The sequence below is a fragment of the Euprymna scolopes genome, chromosome 17, assembly GCF_053919585.1.
Source record: "Euprymna scolopes isolate OS-2025 chromosome 17, ASM5391958v1, whole genome shotgun sequence".
Classification (NCBI taxonomy): domain Eukaryota; kingdom Metazoa; phylum Mollusca; class Cephalopoda; order Sepiida; family Sepiolidae; genus Euprymna; species Euprymna scolopes.
Window position 1 is genome coordinate 73,596,007 of NC_136498.1, and position 19,216 is coordinate 73,615,222.

The 19,216-nt window shown below is 34.1% G+C and overlaps 1 protein-coding gene across 3 annotated transcripts in view; it reads left to right on the forward strand.

Moving 5' to 3' along the window:
- The first annotated feature begins 1,495 nt into the window (after positions 1-1,495).
- Positions 1,496-19,216, forward strand: part of LOC145296791 (uncharacterized) — a 127,926-nt gene continuing 110,205 nt past the window's right edge. The window contains exon 1 of one of the 3 annotated variants that reach the window (XM_080142856.1): positions 1,496-1,671. The gene's annotated coding sequence lies outside the window, so the exon portion shown is untranslated. Of the gene's footprint in view, positions 1,672-13,023; positions 13,363-19,216 lie in introns of those variants that run through there. The other 2 variants (XR_013870025.1, XM_080142857.1) reach the window with 2 other exon arrangements.

Here is a 19,216-nt window from a genome sequence, read left to right on the forward strand (position 1 = left end):
ACACAGGGCTACTATGATCATGCATTATAAAATGCATTATAATAGTAGTCTATTGGGGGTGGGATAATTATGATAACTTTTGGACAATTCAAAAGATGTATAAAAGGTTGTTTTATTTTATTTTATTTTATTTACTAGCCTGGGTGCTCGGCGTTGCCTGGATGTTTGGTGGTGTGTATTGAGCAAAAAAAAAAAGAAAAAAAAGAAAAAAAAAAGAAAGTGGTAGTAGGCAGGCAGATTTGAACCCATACCGCAAAGGAGAAAAAGAACGTGAAAAAAAAGGGACGTCTTTGCTGTTGCGTCCATCGCCAAACTGGAAGTGACGTAGGTTTAAATTAAGGCTAGACAATCGAAAAGAGGGGATGATTTCCGGAAATATCGGCGAAAAAAGCGACTCCACCCTGCAGAAAAGTACCCAGTTGCAGGTGAAGGAATTAATGTTTTTAGCCAATTTTTCGATATTTGTTGTTCGAAGGGTCGAGCTTCAAAACGATACCGATGTCGTGAAAATCCGTCGCCTCTGTCGAAAGTTTTAGGCATGCATACATGATGATTGCAACGTCTTGTCAGACGAGTGCCACTCCCTCAGACATTTAAAATCCATGAGCCCAAATGCCCGAGGGAGTATCTATACAAATATGATGTTACAGAGTCTTAGCTTTGTACGACAGCTAAGTCTCTCTCTCTCGGTTCAAAATGTTGAGATCCAGCAACAAGCAAGAGCAAGATAGACAGCAACAAATTAAACTGCAGACCAGCTTAATGCGGGTAATGGTCTTCCGCTTTATGGTTTTTTAAATCAGAGATTTGCTTCTCCTAGAAAGGTTGCCTTCACCACGGCTTACGGGAGCCCTCTCCACCCCACCCGTGGCATACATACATACATACATACATACATACATACATACATACATACATACATATATTTAAACAGACAGGTGAGATTTATATTACAGATTATTTTTTTACTTTTCTTGAGAAGATTAAAGCCTACATGTTATTTATTTAGAAAATATGCTTAGAGGAGCGCAACGAAAACAACACAGTAAGAACAAATGCTCCAAAACCTATCCATTGTAGGGGCTAATATGACAATAATAGTCATCAAAAATGTGATCTTCATTTTTGTGATCCGAAAATTGCGAAACTAAAAATAAATAAATAAATAACTCTTACTTGTTTGTTGCTAATTTAAGTTGAAACAATAACTATTTGATTCTAGACCGCAATAAATAAATAAATAAATAAATAAATAAATAAAAATAACAGTTAGTCATTGTCAGAAATCGTAGCCACTGTATACCCAAGTTTATCATTGTGTGTACAGTGACTGTATACGCACTACGTTCAAAAACAGGAAATTAAGTAAATCAGAAAGAAGACTTAAATAAATTGCATTTTTAAGTTTAGAAAATTATTAAGTAACTTTTTATGAAAACGTATTTTTTTTTTTGTATTTACTTATTTATTTATTTATTTATTTATTTTAAATAAAATCTGCCAATTTACTTTTGTTATTCGATGATGCAATGATGTAGCCAGCCCAGCCAGCGGGACATATTACGGATATTGTTCAACAGACGACTCAACAGTCTTCATATAGCAGTACTTCGCTTGTAACGGATTTTTATTTAATTCATGTATGGAAATAATAATGTAGAAAAGTAAACGGTAAGATTATTTTTATGAATTTGTTTTTCTAATCTTAAATGTAGTTATTTCAGATTTTCTTTGTCGCGTCTTTTTTCCTCGCTATCGTCGCCTGCAAGTGCGTGGTGACTGAAGCTATGTGGTTTTAACGTATAACGAAATGATAGCAAACCCTGAGTCATTGCTTGAGCAAAAAACTTACAATACAATGGCCTTGAAACAACCCTTCCACTAAAAAAAATAAAATATTATAAGTGAATACACGAAAACAACACCTTCTGATTTAAGAGGCAGTGTATAAGCATATATTCATATTTTTTCCGCAAAAGCCCAGGTTTTTATGACCTTGCGTCAAAACATAAAATAATAATAATAATGATAATAATGATAATAATAATAATAATAATAATAATAATAATAATAATAATAATAATAATAATAATAAATAAGCGGGCCTTTTTCTCTAGTCTAGTCATTTGAATTGTATTGCAACACTTTTATGAAAATAAATACATTTAATATAATTAAAATGTTCTCACGAATAAATAATTGAATAATCTAACGTAAATTTTAACAACGTTTTTACTTTTCATTTTTTTTCGTCTTATGAACAAGACATTTATTTCTGCCATTTATTTCCATTTTCTATAAACAAAATACCGAACCCGATTGATTTATTTGTCAAAAAATAATAAAATAGCAAAATTAATTTGCGTGGATGTTTTCGCACCACTTTATTGGTTTATGACCATTTTTAGTTCAGTTTCCAACCGATACGAACATCCATGTTGTTCCAGCGTTCCTTGTCGGAAAATAAGACGGGGAAAATGTTTTTCGCGTTTTTTTTTTCTCCTTCGCATAATGGGATTTTTTTCCGTATAATCTTTGTATTTTAATTTTTTTTTTTATATTTCTACTTAAAAAGTAAATAAATTATTATTTTTTCATATTTAATTAAATCGTCCACACCAAATAAATTTTTTCCTCCGCCTCTCTCTCTCTCTCTCTCTCTCTCTCTCTCTCTCTCTCTCTCTCTCTCTCTCTTAATTTCCCATGCCTATATATCTATTTCTTGACTGGACTGGAAATTGATCGCCAATATCAATTTCGTTTCATGGTCATTAAATGAATCATCAATGTCATTTGCAAACAGTTTAGTTTATCCAGCATTTTTTTTTTATATATATAAAGTTAACCGTTTGATGCGAGTGCTGCTTTCTTTTTATTAATAGATATTTTATTTATTTGTAATATTTTTCTTTCATCTGGAGTTTTCATCTCGTTATTTAAAGCATTTTTATTGCCAATTTAGTTATTGCGTTTATGGCTGCTTAGTGCTTTGCTTAGCACAGGTGGTTTTTAATCCTAGTTGAGAAGCATTGAAGCAACGGGGTTTCTGCGTTTATTTTGCACGCAACAACACTTGTTTAATCTTTTTTTTCATTTCAATTTCTTCTCGCATTTCTGCGTATGCGCATTTCTCGTCCCTACGTGACTTACGCATTATTATTTTTTATTGATTACTATTAATGCATAGTGCAAAAGAAAAGTTTTTTTTTTTTTTTTATATTTAATTCTGGAATTAAATCCACCACAATGCATTTTCATTTTTTCATTAAAACGTCAATCAGTTTAATTTTTTATTAATAGTGGGGAAAAAAGTGTGTGTGTGGGGGGGGACAAATTTGAAGATTAACACTCTCATTTACCCACCCGATGAGATTCTACTTTTTAGGCGATTACGCACAGAGAAAAAAACAAAACAAAATCAAATATATATATATTAGAATTTTCTTATTTTAAAATTTAACGCAAAATCATTTCTCATTTCTAGGTCAGCCTAACTTTTTAGGGTAATTAAAAATTTTTTTAAAAATACCACGAGTACGAGAGGTACTTTTTTTAAAAACCCTAACTTCGAGGAGTAAGGTCATAAAACCACATGTAATAGCTTTAAAAAAGTAGACCCCCCCCTTCCCCAAAAATTACACAGAATTTATATCGTATATTTATTTAATAAAAAGAAAGCACAAGGAAATTTGGTTAACTGCCCTAAAATGCTAGAAAGGCCCGGAAATGGAGGATCATTTTACGTTAAATTTATATAAGAAATAGATCCTCCTTTCTGAATTCTGTAATAAATGTGTTTTTGTTTTCTTTTTTAATTCTTTGTTTCCGGCAACTTTTCCAGGGTGTTATTGTTCACTTGTAATCGTCTAAAAATAGAATCACATGTGGGGGGGGGGGGAAGAGGCTGGTAATCTAACATCAATGCCAAAAAAGTACTGAATTACTTTTTAACTTTTAAGAATTTGGAAGCACTTAAATTGTCGAATAGAAAGTAATTTCCAATTTTAACATTCTTAGCAAATTCTCATGTCTTGAAAGTTTTGATTACATCAAATAGTCTTATAAATCTATTAAAGCAATATATTGCAAAATGATAGTTTAATGTTTTTTTTTGTTTTTGTTTTTTTTTTGCACTAAAGGTCCACCACTTATCAAAGCTCAGGGGCCACTCAAGGGTAAGGGTTAAAGAGATCGCCTCCACAATAGGATCTGAAATATCGGATCAGACAGAACATAATTTATGGGAAACTGGTTTGTCCATGTCAGGTGGGATGTTCTAGAAAAGAAACTTTGTTTATAAAAGTTACGTTTAGTTTTTGGTAAAGAGAGAGAGAGAGAGAGAGAGAGAGAGAGAAAGAAAGAAAGAGAGGGGGTTCTTTGGTGTTGCTGTTGCTGTACCTAGACGAGTTCTTATTGAGAATGTTTCACAGGTATTAAAACTTAGTCGAGCACATACTATGAAAATAGAGATAAAGAAAGGAGAAAGAGAGAGAGAAGGAGAGAGAGAGAGAGAGAGAGAGAGAGAGAGAGAGAGAGAGAGAGAGTTTAACACTCGTTTCATCTGTGCGCAAGAAACTGAAGAGACAAGAAGAGAATATCTCCTACCATTAGCAAATCGATTTAGTACTGTACAAAGACTCTCACCGGTACCTCTCCAAATATGACAACAGTACTTCATCTTAAGACGCATAGATAGAGGGTTTCGTCGGTAGAAGAGGGGGGGGGGTAATGATCCAACCATTTTTCCAACAACCTTAGCAACAGATTTGATGTAAGTCTTCCAATTCAGGTTTGGGACGAAAGTCAGTCCCAGAAACTTATCAAAGAAGGGGGCTTCCTCGGGGAAAGCGCTATTCATTTTGACTGGAGAGAAATGAGGATTCGAGCGTTGTTGGTGAAAAGAGAGGTCTAGTTTTAGAAATGTTAAAAGTAACAAGCCACTTTTTTTTTCACCATTATACAACAACATGCCCCAAGTCGGAAGAGAGAGAGAGAGAGAGAGAGAGAGAGAGAGAGAGAGAGAGAGAGAGATCATCAATGCTCTCCAAAGCGTTTCCATAAATAGTTGTGTCGTCAGTATCGATGCCAATGAATGATCCTAGAATATGGTTTGGAAAATCGTTATGAAAAGCAGGAAGAGGGTTGGGCTCAGAATCCCTGAGACATGATGTCATTGATACTATATGCTGCAACCCCTACTTTTATAGATCTATGGGAGAGAAAAGATTTGATGAAAAGGAATTTCCAGATATTCCGTAGCTAACAAGCTTATGAAGCAGACCTTTGTGCCAGACCCTATTGAAGGCTTTAGATATATCAAAAGCTAGAAATAATTCCAGATTTTTCTTATGGGAAAATTGTCTCCTATTATCATAATATCAGAAATTTGGCTATCAAGGGGTCAAAGTTCAGCGATTTGACCTTTGAAAACTTTACCAAACTCCTCCGCCAATTTTGGGTCTAAACACTTTAAACTTTAAATGTAGGTTACTTGGACATGGATCAAACTTTTTAATTTGATTTGAGCCCAAAAAGAAATAAATGTTAAGGGGTTAAAATTGGGGTCAAAGTTTTAAAAAATTTGACCTCTGCATATAAATATTAATACTGACATACCCTGATCAGATGAAGATGCTCAATATTCGAGATAAAGCATGCATATAAGAAGGAAAATTTAAATTTTGTAAATTAGAATTTACAACATTTATTATTTAACACAAGGAATACAAGTTGAAAGTTAAAATGTCCTTATTTCATGGAGTTTCAAAGAATGGCTCTGATCCTCAGAGATTGTAGCCAGCCTATGAATAATATTTCACTATTTTTCCTCTGGAAGACATATATATATATATATATATATATATATATATATATAACTATTTCATTTATTCACATAAATTTACTATACGAAAGTATAGATTTATGCGTAAACTTTAAGTATTTACTTTAAAAGTGCTCAATACGTAGGTAGAGCTAGTTAGTAATTTATAAAATATATATGGCGATTAAGCTACACTGAATATTCTGCGTTTCATCCAACTATAGGATTCGTCAAGCTTATGCCTGACGAATCCTATAGTTGGATGAAATGCAGAATATTCAGTGTAGCTTAATCGCCATATATATTTTATAAATTACTATATATATATATATATATATATATATATATATAAATGTTTAGAGGTACAGAATTTATATATAGTTTTAAAAATAATAAGCGGAAGTTTCTCGAGAGCTCTTTCGGCTATCATCTTGTCAGGAGAAAATTGATAGCGAACAAAATAATATTGTGTCGAAAAAATAAAGAGTTCTAATGGGGAACTTATTAAATGTGCCAAAAGTATGGGGACACTAAAATAAATTTATTAACGTTTAAAAACGATTAAAATATTGGCACAACCAGGGAGGAAGAAAAAAAAAGCGGGAGAAAAGATTCAAAGTTCCCCAAAGAGAAACAATGCGTTTGATGTTTCTTTTTGCCGGCACAAAGAAGGTTGACGCACCGCAATAGAGACAGACTCCAAAATCTTTAAATGGTTTTTGGAGTCCGCTCTATGTAGCACCTCGAACCAATCTATTTTATATCTATCGGCACAGCATGGGTTGTCAACTAAATGCTGGCCAATAGCAGAGTCCAAGGCTGCAGAAGGAGGGAGACCACCAGACCCCATCCTCCCTTGTCTGATCTTCGATGGAACATGCTGTATATATATATATATATACACACAATATTTGTTGCAGCTCACAAGAGCCATGAAAACCAACAAACTGGAAGTCCAAGACTCGAGTTTCGCCCTCATTTGGGCTCATCAGTTAGATAAATCCAAACTCAGGATTCGAAACCTGATAAGTTAATAAGACTTTCTTGTGTGTGGTGCGTTTGCTCAGTTGGTAGAGTGCAAGAAACTCGGGTTTCGAATCATGGTTCTTGTGAGCTGCGATGTTGTCTGGCTGTGGATATAATTATGTAATCTCTCTCACATTCTGAAAATTATATTGCTTATTGCTCGTTAGGTAAGCTTGTCATGATGACATCCTTAGCGAATACAAAATTTCCTAATAGTAAGACATCAACTTGGATTATAGCTGGTCGGGACGATCACATCCCTTGTTCGAGACGAAAGTAGGTTTATTCCACTGTCAGATTTCGTTGCAGTTTACTTGATCTGTGATAGTTAATATGACTTTTTTTGTGTGTGGCGTGTTTGCTCAGTTGGTAGAGTGCTTGCCTCGCATGCAAGAGGCGCAGGTTTCAAATCAACCGTTCATTGGAAGCCCAAACAACATTCAACAGACCTGGATAAATTCCTAACCTCTTCTCAGATATAAGTATATTAAATTAAAATAAACTTTTAAAAAAAGGGAATTTTATGACACACTGGCCCTGAAAGTCTCAGACAGGTGGTGAACTACAGACAAAGGAGCCTCTCGCTTGTTGAAGATAACATCTGTATAGTTCTAGATTTGGAACAAAATCCCCTCAACCCACAAACCTTAACCTCTAACACCTACACGAAATGAATAAAGACACCGATAAATAAGTAAATGAACAAATACGAGAAGAAATAGACTAACAAATTCGCACCCAATTCAACCCTGTTCTCCGCGAAGCTGAATCTTTACCCTTATGACCTGTTAAAAAAAGAAGAAAAAAAAGCCTTCTTTTGCTGAGGATTAATTTTCGCTCTTCATTTAGAATTCCGTTTTCGAAAATGAGGGTTGTTGCCTTATGAGGTCTCTAGTTAGTAAATACTAGTAGACCGAAACATGCTCATGACTATGTAGCAAGAAACTACTGCTTATGTAAAGACAAATCTAATATATATATATATATATATATATATATATATATATATATATATATATACATAAAATGGGAATTAGTAAAAACCTGAAGAAAGTGCTCAATACTATTGCAGAGCAAATATATGTTTTATTTTTTTATTACCGATTTATCTGCTTAGTTACACATGTTTCGGTTACCGAATCATAGTTATACATGTTTTGGTTACCGAATCGTATTAACAATCCAGTAACTTCATCAGACATTACTGTAATGTCTGATGAAGTTACTAGATTGTTAAGACAATTCGGTAACCGAAACATGTGTAACTAAGCAGATAAATCAGCAATAAAAAATAAAACATATGTGTGTATATATATATATATATATATATATATATATATATATATACACACATACATATATACATATATATATATATGTATATAAATGTATATATATATATATATATATATATATATATATATAAACTACTTTATCAATTTATATGATTTTAGGAATATGACATCTTCATTCCGTGACGAGTACTTACATGACAAATATTTTTTTTTTGTTCTTGTTTATTAATTATGTCGAATTTTAAATAAGAACCAAAGATTTTTTAAAACTTATTAATATTTTTTAGAAGAAGTTCTTTTGCTTTCTATTTAAGTTTGGGGTAAAATGATTATTCCTTCTCGAAATTTTGAAAACGCGTTGTAAGCGTTAAAGATCCGTCCAAAAATCAATAAAAAAAAAGATCCTAGAGAAGAAAGGGGTTTCTAGATATTCGCCAAAATTTGGACGAAGTTAAAACGGTCAAACAAGATCTCGTGTGTACCTGTGTACTCGTGTTTCTCGCTTATACGTAACTTTGGTAAATACAAATTGTTTTTTTTTATTATTGTTAGCTTACTATTATAATATCTCTATCTCTACTATTATATGAAAGGAACTTTGTGTGTGTGTGTGTGTGTGTGTTCCTTATAGACTCCAAAACGGCTGGGCCGATTTTTATGAAATTTCACACAAATGTACCTTATGTGTCTGGCAGTGTTCTTAGATCAGTTTTATATCGGAATGTCTTCGATAAGTATCGATACTCGATAATCGAAATAATCCGATGAAAGAAGGAACAGGCGATTTTCACTAAAGTTAACACCTTATACAACCTAACATCACAAATGCATTTGAGAAGTTTTATTACCACACAAGCCAAAAGGCTCAACATATAAAATCAACAGTAGGTTCTTTGATATGACAGGAGCGCGTTCCAAAAGGAATGTTTCTGTGTAGAGCATAATTGAAGCATGATACTTGACTTTTGTATTTTAAACTTTAATTCAAGGCATTATATTTGAAAATGATTTTACAAAATCGACAGTAGGTTCTCTAAAGTACAGTGTATATTACAATGTATTGTGGACTAAGTAACTGTGGGGAGGCATGTGAAGCTTCCTCCTGGTGCATCACGATGGGTCCATAACAAGAACAGGCAATCAATCGATTTGATTGAAAAATGATCGATTTCATAGATTTTGATGACAATGAAAATATGGGAATGTGAAACATTCATTGATCATCATTCAATCCCGAGCAATGTCGGGTCTCTCTGCTAGTTTATAAATGAGAACTAAATAAATTTGATACTTATGCAGAATATGGACCATGCTTAAATAATCTATATATTAATACGATAGCGTGTGCGTTATTTTCTGTGTCACGCTTACATCCTGGTCATTTAATTGTTATGTATTTCCATTTCTTGTCATAAATAATTTGCCAAGAATTCTTCATAAGTTTTAGTTTCGGTTTCGATTATGACTGATGGCACTCAAGTAATCTATTTTTTTTTTATATAAATAATTTTGTCAAGAATTTTTCATAAGTTTTAGTTTCGGTTTCGATTATGGGGCTGAAGGAACTCAAGTTATATATATATATATATATATATTTATATATATATATATATATATATATATATATATATATATATATATATATATATATATATTTTTTTATAAGTTTTTTTTTTCGGTTTCAATTCAACCAAGTCATATTTATTTTTGAAATCGCAACTTTATAATATATAAAAATCGATAGAACATTAACTGTAAAATAATATATACAAAATCTACAAGAATTAAAATATCATATTTAAGCATAATTTATGACTGGGCTACGCAGGGCGTCCCTGCCAGCTTAGATAAATACTTTTGCAGTTTTAACAAAAGTGCTACAATGATATCAGGAGTTCTCCATTTACGCTGAACATCCATAGAATGCCAACATCAATATATTACATATGAATGCATCCTCTGGAGTAGTAATTGTTACTCTTTTTCACTCCCCCCCCCAAAAAAAACAGGGCATATTACGACCTGGACATAAGTGACTACTATTTGGGACCATCTCTATAGGGACACTATGTAGGGAGTTGAACAGTGAGACGTTTGTTCACATTACATTTAAATTTCTGCATGTTAGTACAGTCAGGGAAATATGAAACGGGAAGAGGGAATTCTAAAGTCCAGCAGTTCGTGGGAAGAAACTATTAGTGTAGAAGGCTTTTTTCAGTGAAGGGGTGGGATTTTGTTGCTTATCGAGTTAATCAGGGGTATTTATGTTAAGGGAAGCACAAGTGTTACTAGTTTCTCAAAGCACATTCCATTAAAGTACTTGCAAAACAGGCACAGGGATGCAATATTCCGATGATGAGACAAAGGTTGAAGCTTGGTTGTGTGAGAAATTCTCTCACTGTGGTTTTGCCCTTCGCTGAATGAAAGAAAACAATCAGAAATTACAACAAGCTCACCTTAAAACTTCAACGTAAATTTTATTAAAGTAAAAAGATCCAAGTTGCAAAAGATGTGTCATCTTTAGCTATCTGCCGAGCTGGGCCGGTAGCACCCGAAAAGGGTAATAGTTCATAGTTTATCTTCGCGTAATGCTGGATACAATACTCCGCTGACAAAGAAAAGCTGCAACAGGTCGATGAGTTAAGTGATGCCTTCCAAAAGATGAATGCTGCTAGACCGGCAGTCCTCACGGAGTTCCCTGTACATAATTGTCCGAATGGCGGACAAAGGACAGGTCAAAATGTAGATTTTATTTTTGTCTTTGAGAGACATTATATATTGTAATGATGAAAGTCAATTAATTCATAGGGCACAACAGTGTGCGATTAATATATTTCGCCCAACATAAGGGCATTGGTGTTTGCAAATGATAATAACATTTCGCTCCACAGTAGGGCATTAAAACGTCTCAATGAGACAAAGTGGTTTTGAGGCTACAAGCTTCGAGTGAGTTTTCGTACACCCATCTCAACTTGTTGTCTGTATGAAAACTGCCGGTCTGAAAACATAAATTTAGCTCCAAGAATACCCTCGGCAGTTAGTAAGAAAAAGCAATCTGATGAGGTCAAACAAAATCGTGGGCAGTCAAACCAACCAATGAGAAGCCTGCTTATTTCTGCAGAATTTCTTACAGTTGATAGTGTAGGAACTGTAGGTTGGAAACTCTCTTTTGGACCTTGTGAGACTAGTGATAGATGCACCAGCTTCAATGTAGCAACAACATTCCATGCATGGCTTTAGGATACTAGTGTCAGGTGTGACTAGTTTTCTAGCACGGTAGAGAGTGCCCACTCTCTTTGCGGCAGACCTGGCAATGTCTTCAATGTATTTGTTCCAATTCAATGTGCTTGTGAATGTTGAGTTGAGAAGTTTGAATGATGAACTCCCGGGTAGAATGTTATTAGCCATGGCAATTGGTAGTTTGAGAAAGTTTCTTGCAATTGTTATTTAGAAATCCAATCTTAACATAAGGAAGGGGCATTTGTAAATTATTCTGTACTTGCACCTAACAATTTAATAAGAAAAAATACTGTAAAAATACGAATTTCACGTGAAAATCCTATCTAAAAAATAGCACGGTTTGTATTCTGTATAAGTACCATGAATTTTTACAAATCTGATTAAAAATATATAAATTGGGCTATATTTTGAATTATTTTACTTTAAGCACTCCACCCCGGGCAACATTCCCCGGCAGGGCAGCGACTTTCGGGTTGGAATTAGAGTGAAAGCACATTTTCTAATATAGACAGCAAAAACGAAAGTGTAGGCTTCCCCCATCCCAAAAAAATTTAAAAAATACGAATATATAACAAATAAATGTTACCAAAGGCAAGATACTATTCTACCTACCTGGATAATTTTTTTGTGCTTTAACTTATTTTAAAGTGTTTATTTATTTTGAAACACAAGTAGTGTTGCGTGTTAAGTTAAAACAAAAAATGGCTAACATTAGATGATCATCTGAGTAGTCTCGATAATCGCTCAAAATTGATAATTAAAGAAAACATTGGTAGAACATTCGCACGATTGTTGACATTTATTAGGTAGGTTTCTATTTGTATTTTGTTTAATTTTCGATTTTGATATGACTGTTTAAATTTTTTCTCTTGTTCTAGACTCGACACTACTTGTGTTTCAAAGTAAATAAACGCTTTAAAATAAGTTCAAACAAACAAGCAAAAACTTATCCAGATAGGCAAGAAGTAACTTATTTTGTCTTTGGTAACATGTTTTCTTTTTTTTTTTTCTTTTTAATCACTTTTGCGTTTTGTTGTATACACTGAAAAATGTTCAAGTGAAATATGATTCAGAATCATATTCTCTTTAGTCTAATGGAGGGGGGGGAGCATCTTCCTGGACATGACCTTCTTGTGCTAGATGGAAGTTGGTTTATTGTCGGTCGTATGAGGCGTTTCATACTGGTAAATGCCAACGGGTCTGATCCAGGCTAACCATCCAGTCTGTTGTGGAAAGAGCAAATGTTGCCCGTCCAACGCCGGGTAAATACAATGTCTCCTACCACAGCAAAGTTAAACACGAAGTCATAAGGAGGGGGGGGTCAGCTTTCCCCCAGTAGGGCCCACACTGGATGGGTGCGAAATTTGTCGTAATCGGGATCTGTCAGCATTTCCCTGTTAGAACACCATAGGCAATCAGGTTTATTGCTGATTGCCAATCAGCAGTAAATCGATCTTTACCCCCCCCCCTCCCTTACTTCCAGAAGGCGTAGGTTAGGTCTGGGAGGATGGATGATGCTCCCACAGAAGAGAGCTCCATTCTAAACCGGAAAGTAATAATCCAATCTCAAAAGTCATAATTCATTTTTGATTTTTATTGAACCTATTTCTTTTTTTTTTTCAACAAAATACAGAGAATTACTTTTTTTTTTTGTATGCACTAATTACAGAAGAAAAAAATTTTTTTTCTTAATTAAATCATCATTTTCATTTAGTAACCATTCATTGTATTTCCATTTCCCTTGAATGAAAGTCTGCTGCTTGCATCCTGCATTCTCCCGCAGTATTCATAGCAGTAGTAAAATGAAGCAGACAACTGCATTCCTAGCAGTCGTCGTAGTAAGCCATATAATTTCCTGCTTTTTTTTTTTCTATTTTATATAACACACTATGATAACGACGTGTTAACGTCATTCTCTTGTCTTGAAAGAAAGAAAAAAAAAACGTGTGCAAGGAACCATGTTTTCAATTTGAAAAAGTGGTAAGTAAATGATTTAATATTGGCCAGAAATGATTGAATTTTTGGTGCTTATATAGACCAGCCCCCACGGCTGCCAATATTGGTTCGGTAAAATCCGATAACGAGTTACGATTAAAACCGGAAAGCGACCGTACAAATTTAAATCCATGTTTTTGGAACGAAAAAACGAAAAAAAAAAAAAATTTCCTGATGCATTTAAATCACATTTTTGCTGATATATTTATGTTAGCATTGTATTTATTTATTCGTAAATTGTTGCTTTTTATTTATTTATTTTTGCATTTTCAACACGATAACCGAAAAGAAACAGTGTTAAGAAAACAAATTGTTCGCGTAAAATGCAACAATTTACAAAAAATAATAAAAAAAACAAAAACAAAAACCATGTGAATATATCGAAGAAAAAAAATTATTTTTAAAGTTTTTATTTCTCGATTTCCGTTTCAAGAACCCAGGTTTAATTTTGTGTGGTCGATTTACAGCTGTTGTAATTCGTTATTAGATTTTGACGAGCCAATATTGACGACCACGGGGACTCATCAATAAGCACCTATGCCATCTTTAAAATGATGTCCCACGGCCGTTCGTAAAATACTACACTTTATATCAGAAGTTTGTCTAATTTATTCTCATATGCACGCGTTTTTATTTCCTATCTTAAATTAAAAAATATTACATTGGTAAATAAACGTAAATTTAATTGAAAATAAAAACCAAACTGATTGCTAAGTAAAAGTGAAAACAATTATAAGAAACTATCAATTAAATGAATGAAAAAAAGAAGGAAGAAGGATGAGTAATGAATGAATAAGGTTGAATAAAAAGGATTTTTATAACTTTAATACTGTTAAATAATCCAAAAAGAATAACTTATTACAAATTCAACTACTGTTTAATAGTTTTTAATGCAAATTTAATTCATATACCAATTTGTAACTACGATTGATTTTTAGAGCGTTAAAATGAGCCATTTTTAGCCTCTGTAGCCAAGTACGACTCGAAAATACACCACAGGTTTCTGAATGACACTTGTGAAAAAAATGCCTGCTGTTAATTTCGTGTTTCGGGATTTTTTAGATGAGGATGGATAATTTGGATTATTCGCACTACCATTCTCCTTTTGGTGTTTATATGCACAACGTCTCGGTCGATGTAACCACCGACCTCATGATGTATCTTTTTGAGTATGGAAGCTTAAGCCTCCCCATGAGGGCTAATTTAGACACAAGGTCGGTTCTTAATTTGGAGGAAAATCCAGCCCCCCCCCCCTAAAAAAAAAGCGTCACTTTGGATTGTAACCAAAATAAAAATTGGTGATCTATGTCGAACGCTAGAACCTACACGGAATTTCGTACTTAACCCTTTATTTAATAGTCGGGGTAGATTATTCTCATTCCATCTGCCATGATCGATTAGAAACGGTGAGTTTGTTTTTCTGCAATCAGACACACGATACAACCATCCTACACACACTAAGTCAACCATTAATAGAAAATTCGGTACTTGTGCAGTTGTGCACTGATGTTTCTGTGCTGAAATAATAACGCTATTATTTTGAAAGCCATTCTTAACATGGGGAGGGGAAGGTATTTTGTAACTAATCTGTACTACCACCTAACAATTTAATAAAAAGAAAAAATATTGTGAAACTTGAATTTAACTGAAAATACTATTTAAAAAAATAGCATGGTAACATAAGTGTGTAAGCACCGAAAATTCTGCTCATAAGTTTCACCCTCCTTTGGACTTTTCAGTAGGGTACATTTCGCACTGACTTGGTGTGTGAAGACGGCACTGTGAGTTTGGTTGTGGAAAAACAATTCTCTCTCTCTCTCTCTCTCTCTCTCTCTCTCTCTCTCTCTCTCTCAGTTCTAGATAAATTTTATGCTATTATTTATTTTCATCGCTTGTAGTAAGGATTGACTTTTAGCCTCCGGAAGACTGGTTGTTAACAAACACTATTTACCATTAAACCATAGGTCAATGAAAAAAACCCAACTAAATAAACAACTCCATCAATATGTTGCGGGGCCGAATGTCAGTGACAATCGACCCTACAACTAAAAGACGACACAGGCAAGAGATACAATGAAAAACGACAATGGCAAAGAAGAGATGACAAACGCAGTGGGTACCATCGTGAACGAATATAAATCCATTCAGGTTTATTTTTGTTAAGAGGCCGAGGGTTGGAATCCGACTGATGTTTGAACGAGGCTGTCGCTAGTAGTTATGGGGAATCGCGTGCTGGGTCTCGGTTGCATCGTCGGTGAGTGGTCGTTGTTGCAGCTACTGGATTTGGCCGTTGGCGGGGAGGTAGTCGAAACAGTACTGCATAGACGTGACTACTGCTGAGCTGGGTTGGGCCACTGACGGAGGGATTCTCGTTGCCTGACAAGCCGGGCTGGTCTGCCCCTGGTTGGAATAACTCCATATTTATAGTACTCGTCCGGCGGACGTAGTTGTAGGCATTGAAGCTTTGCAGTGTGGGTTGCCATTTTTTGTTCTTGGTTTGTGTTTGTTTTTGTGTCTTTAAAGTGCTGTAGGGAGTTGGGGTTTATATACATGTGTTATATCAAAATGAAGCTGGGAAAGTTGTGAATATTATTCTAGTGGGAATTGTTCTATTTGGAGTTCCACAGGGTAATTATTCACGTCGAAGTACTTTTCGAAAGGGCTGTTGGCTGTGGTTTTTACGTTTTAAGTGGGGATCCTTTTTTGATGAGCGTTTTTTTTTGTTTTTTTGTTTTTTTTACTTAAAACCGCGGCAAATACATATAGTTCAGAGTGTTGGTTAACAATGAGTTCTAAGTGACAATCTTCTGAAGGTTGGATGCTCAGTTTTTACTATAAGCGATTATAACTAGGAATAACATGAAAATTAATACTTTTACTCACTCGTGGCTGATGGAACAAGAACAACCTACCCCAGTGGATTAAATAAAGATGGAATGAGAATGTAGGATGTTTGGATGGCCATTTAACTCTCCATGTTTGCCAGTGTTAAAAGTGACTGGAGTAAGTTCAGGGAATTTCTGCCATTACAGCTGAGCATTACCACTGTTGACCAAAGAAATAGTCATGTGTCCGCAGTGTGATGATGTATGAAAGTGAAACTTGGCTAGTGCGAATTGAGGACGTGTTGCATGGAGTGAAATGATATGAGAATGATAATCAATCTGATGCTGATGTTAATCTTAAAAATCAGCTAAGATCCGATTCTAACAGAGCGCATGTGTAAATATCAGCAGCAGCCACAGGAGCGATGGCTAGCAAAGGTATTAGCAGTAGTAGCAGCTGTTTGAGCACTATGCAAATTAGCAAGTGTGCGTGGGCTTATGTGACAAGAAAAAGAGAAAAAAAAGGACAGCATGTAGTCAAGAGAAGTGAAATGCGCATCGGGCAAGATGGACGTGTAATCCCGTAGTGGTGAGGAGAGACTTTTAAGCTAGTGTCGACATGATAGGGTTTTGTTAATCTCATGGCAGAAAAAATGAACAGTAAAAAGAAAAAAAAAAGCAGGCATTATTTGGAAAGTAATGGTGATAAACGCCTTTCACTAAAACAGAAAAAAAAAGCCGAGTTTTGAAAATAATGAGTGTAGTGGTCGGCCATCGGATGTTGAGAACAATCAATTAAGAGCCTTAGTCGAAGCCAATCAATGCACAACTGTTCAAGGACTTGCTTCTGAATTAGATGTAACATGTACAACGATTTCCAACCACTTTAGAGAGATTGGAAAGACAAAAAAAAACTCATAAATTGAACGACAACCAAAAGAAACACCATTATAAAGTGTCATCTTCCCTTCTATTACGCAAGAAGAATGTCTTGTTTCTCGATTGGGTTGTTACTTGTGATGAAAAGTGGGTTCTTTACAATAATAAGTAATGCTCAGCTCAGTCGGGTTAGATGCCAGCGAAGCTTCCCGACACGTCCCGAAGTTAGAGTTGTGCCAAAAGAAGGTCATGCTGACTGTTTAGTGGTCTGTGACCGGTCTTATCCATTACAGTTTTTTAATGCAAGCGAAACGAATACAGCGGAGAAGTACTGTCAACAAATGGATGAAATGTATCAGAAACTTTGTCAACAACACCTTACACTAGTCAACAGAAAAGATTCAATTCTCCTCCACGACAATGTCCAACCGCACATTGCTAAACCAACTGTACAGAAGTTGAACAAATTGGGCTACGAAACTCTGCCTCATCCGCTATATTCTCCAGACCTTTCACCTATCGACTACCACTTTTTCAAGCATCTCAGAAGTTGTTGAACAACTTTTTGCATGAGAAATGCTTCAAAAATACCTTCAGTGACTGCATAGCCACTAAAACACAAGATTTTTAAGTTACTGGCATAACTACACTTGTTTTGCGTTGACAAAAGTGTGCTGATTTTGATGGTGCTTATTTTGATCAATAAATTTTTGTTTGGGCCGAGATATGTTCATCTGAGTTTAAAAGTTTGAAACCACAAGAATTTTCTTGTTAACCTTATAGTACTTACTTACTCAAACATGGTTAGAGTTAAAATTAGTTGTATGGGAGTAGTGCCGAATTTCATTTCACTTTAAATAATTGACTTGACGGAAATTTACCTGTTTTTCTTGTCTTGAAACAGAATTCTAATTTACTTATTAAAATCTTGAAAACTCAAATTTTAATTTGATGCTCTCATAGCTAGCAGTCATTTTTTATTTTTTTTTTTTGTTTTATTTTTTAAACTAAAAATATCTTTATTTCTTGAAAATATTATGCCCCAAATCCAAACTTATTGACAGAAAAATAAACTTTGGACTTTTTAAACAAAACAAACTTTGATGGCATTTATTGAATTTATTGCAAACCAAAATTAAAAGGTTAAAAGAAAACAAACAAGTTGATACCAAGAATAACACGTCAACAAAATGCCTGTACTCAAGAACAATGTGAGATAAAAGTTCATCTTTGTAAACATTAAAAAACAATATACTTTTATTGCAGAACAAGAAATACAATTTATTATTTTTGGTCCCTACCAGAGTACCCCTTTTGCCCTTCTTTTGGGGAGCTGGTTTTCTCCCACATTAAAAACAACCTTGTGTCACATTTTTTTTCATGGGGAAGCGAATAAATAGCAATAGAAAAAAGGGTTTTTAATATGAATATCAGTATACAAAAAAAAAAAAAACAAATTTATAGGAATATAGATTTGGGTTCAAATCTAGCAGTTATAAGATGAAATATTTAAATTATTCTTAACTTACAATTAAACTGATTTTTGTAGCAATTTTATTAATTACTAGATTAACCATGATGCATTGGGGTTAGTATATATATCTATAATATAAAGCTGAACGTTTGTGTGTGTGTCTGGTCACGAATAGGCTCCTATATAGTTGACTATTATAGAAAACTGATCACATATAATGATAGAAGATGTATCGAGACACAGGAATGGGTATGTTTGATCTGGCATAATGATGATTCATTAAAATTGTGGGGTCTGCATATGTGCCTGGTCCACAAAGTATGGAAATAAAAAATTAAAAAAAAAACGTTTACAAGTGTTTTTGATATAGATGCACATAATACTTTGATAAGTATGTTTTAACTTAAATAGGGATGGTATAATAAAATTGTAGGGTCTGCGTTCGTGCCTATTTCCATAGAATGGAAATAGTCACAAACTTTAATAAAGACTTTTCATATCTATCTGCGTAAGTATACTTTGATAATTATGTTTCAGTTTGAAGAAATATTGTATAATAAAATTATGGGTTGTTCGTTCGCGCCTGACCTCCATAGAATGGAAATATGTCACAAAGTTTAACAAGGTTTTTTAATATAGATCCAAAGAATATTGTAATAAG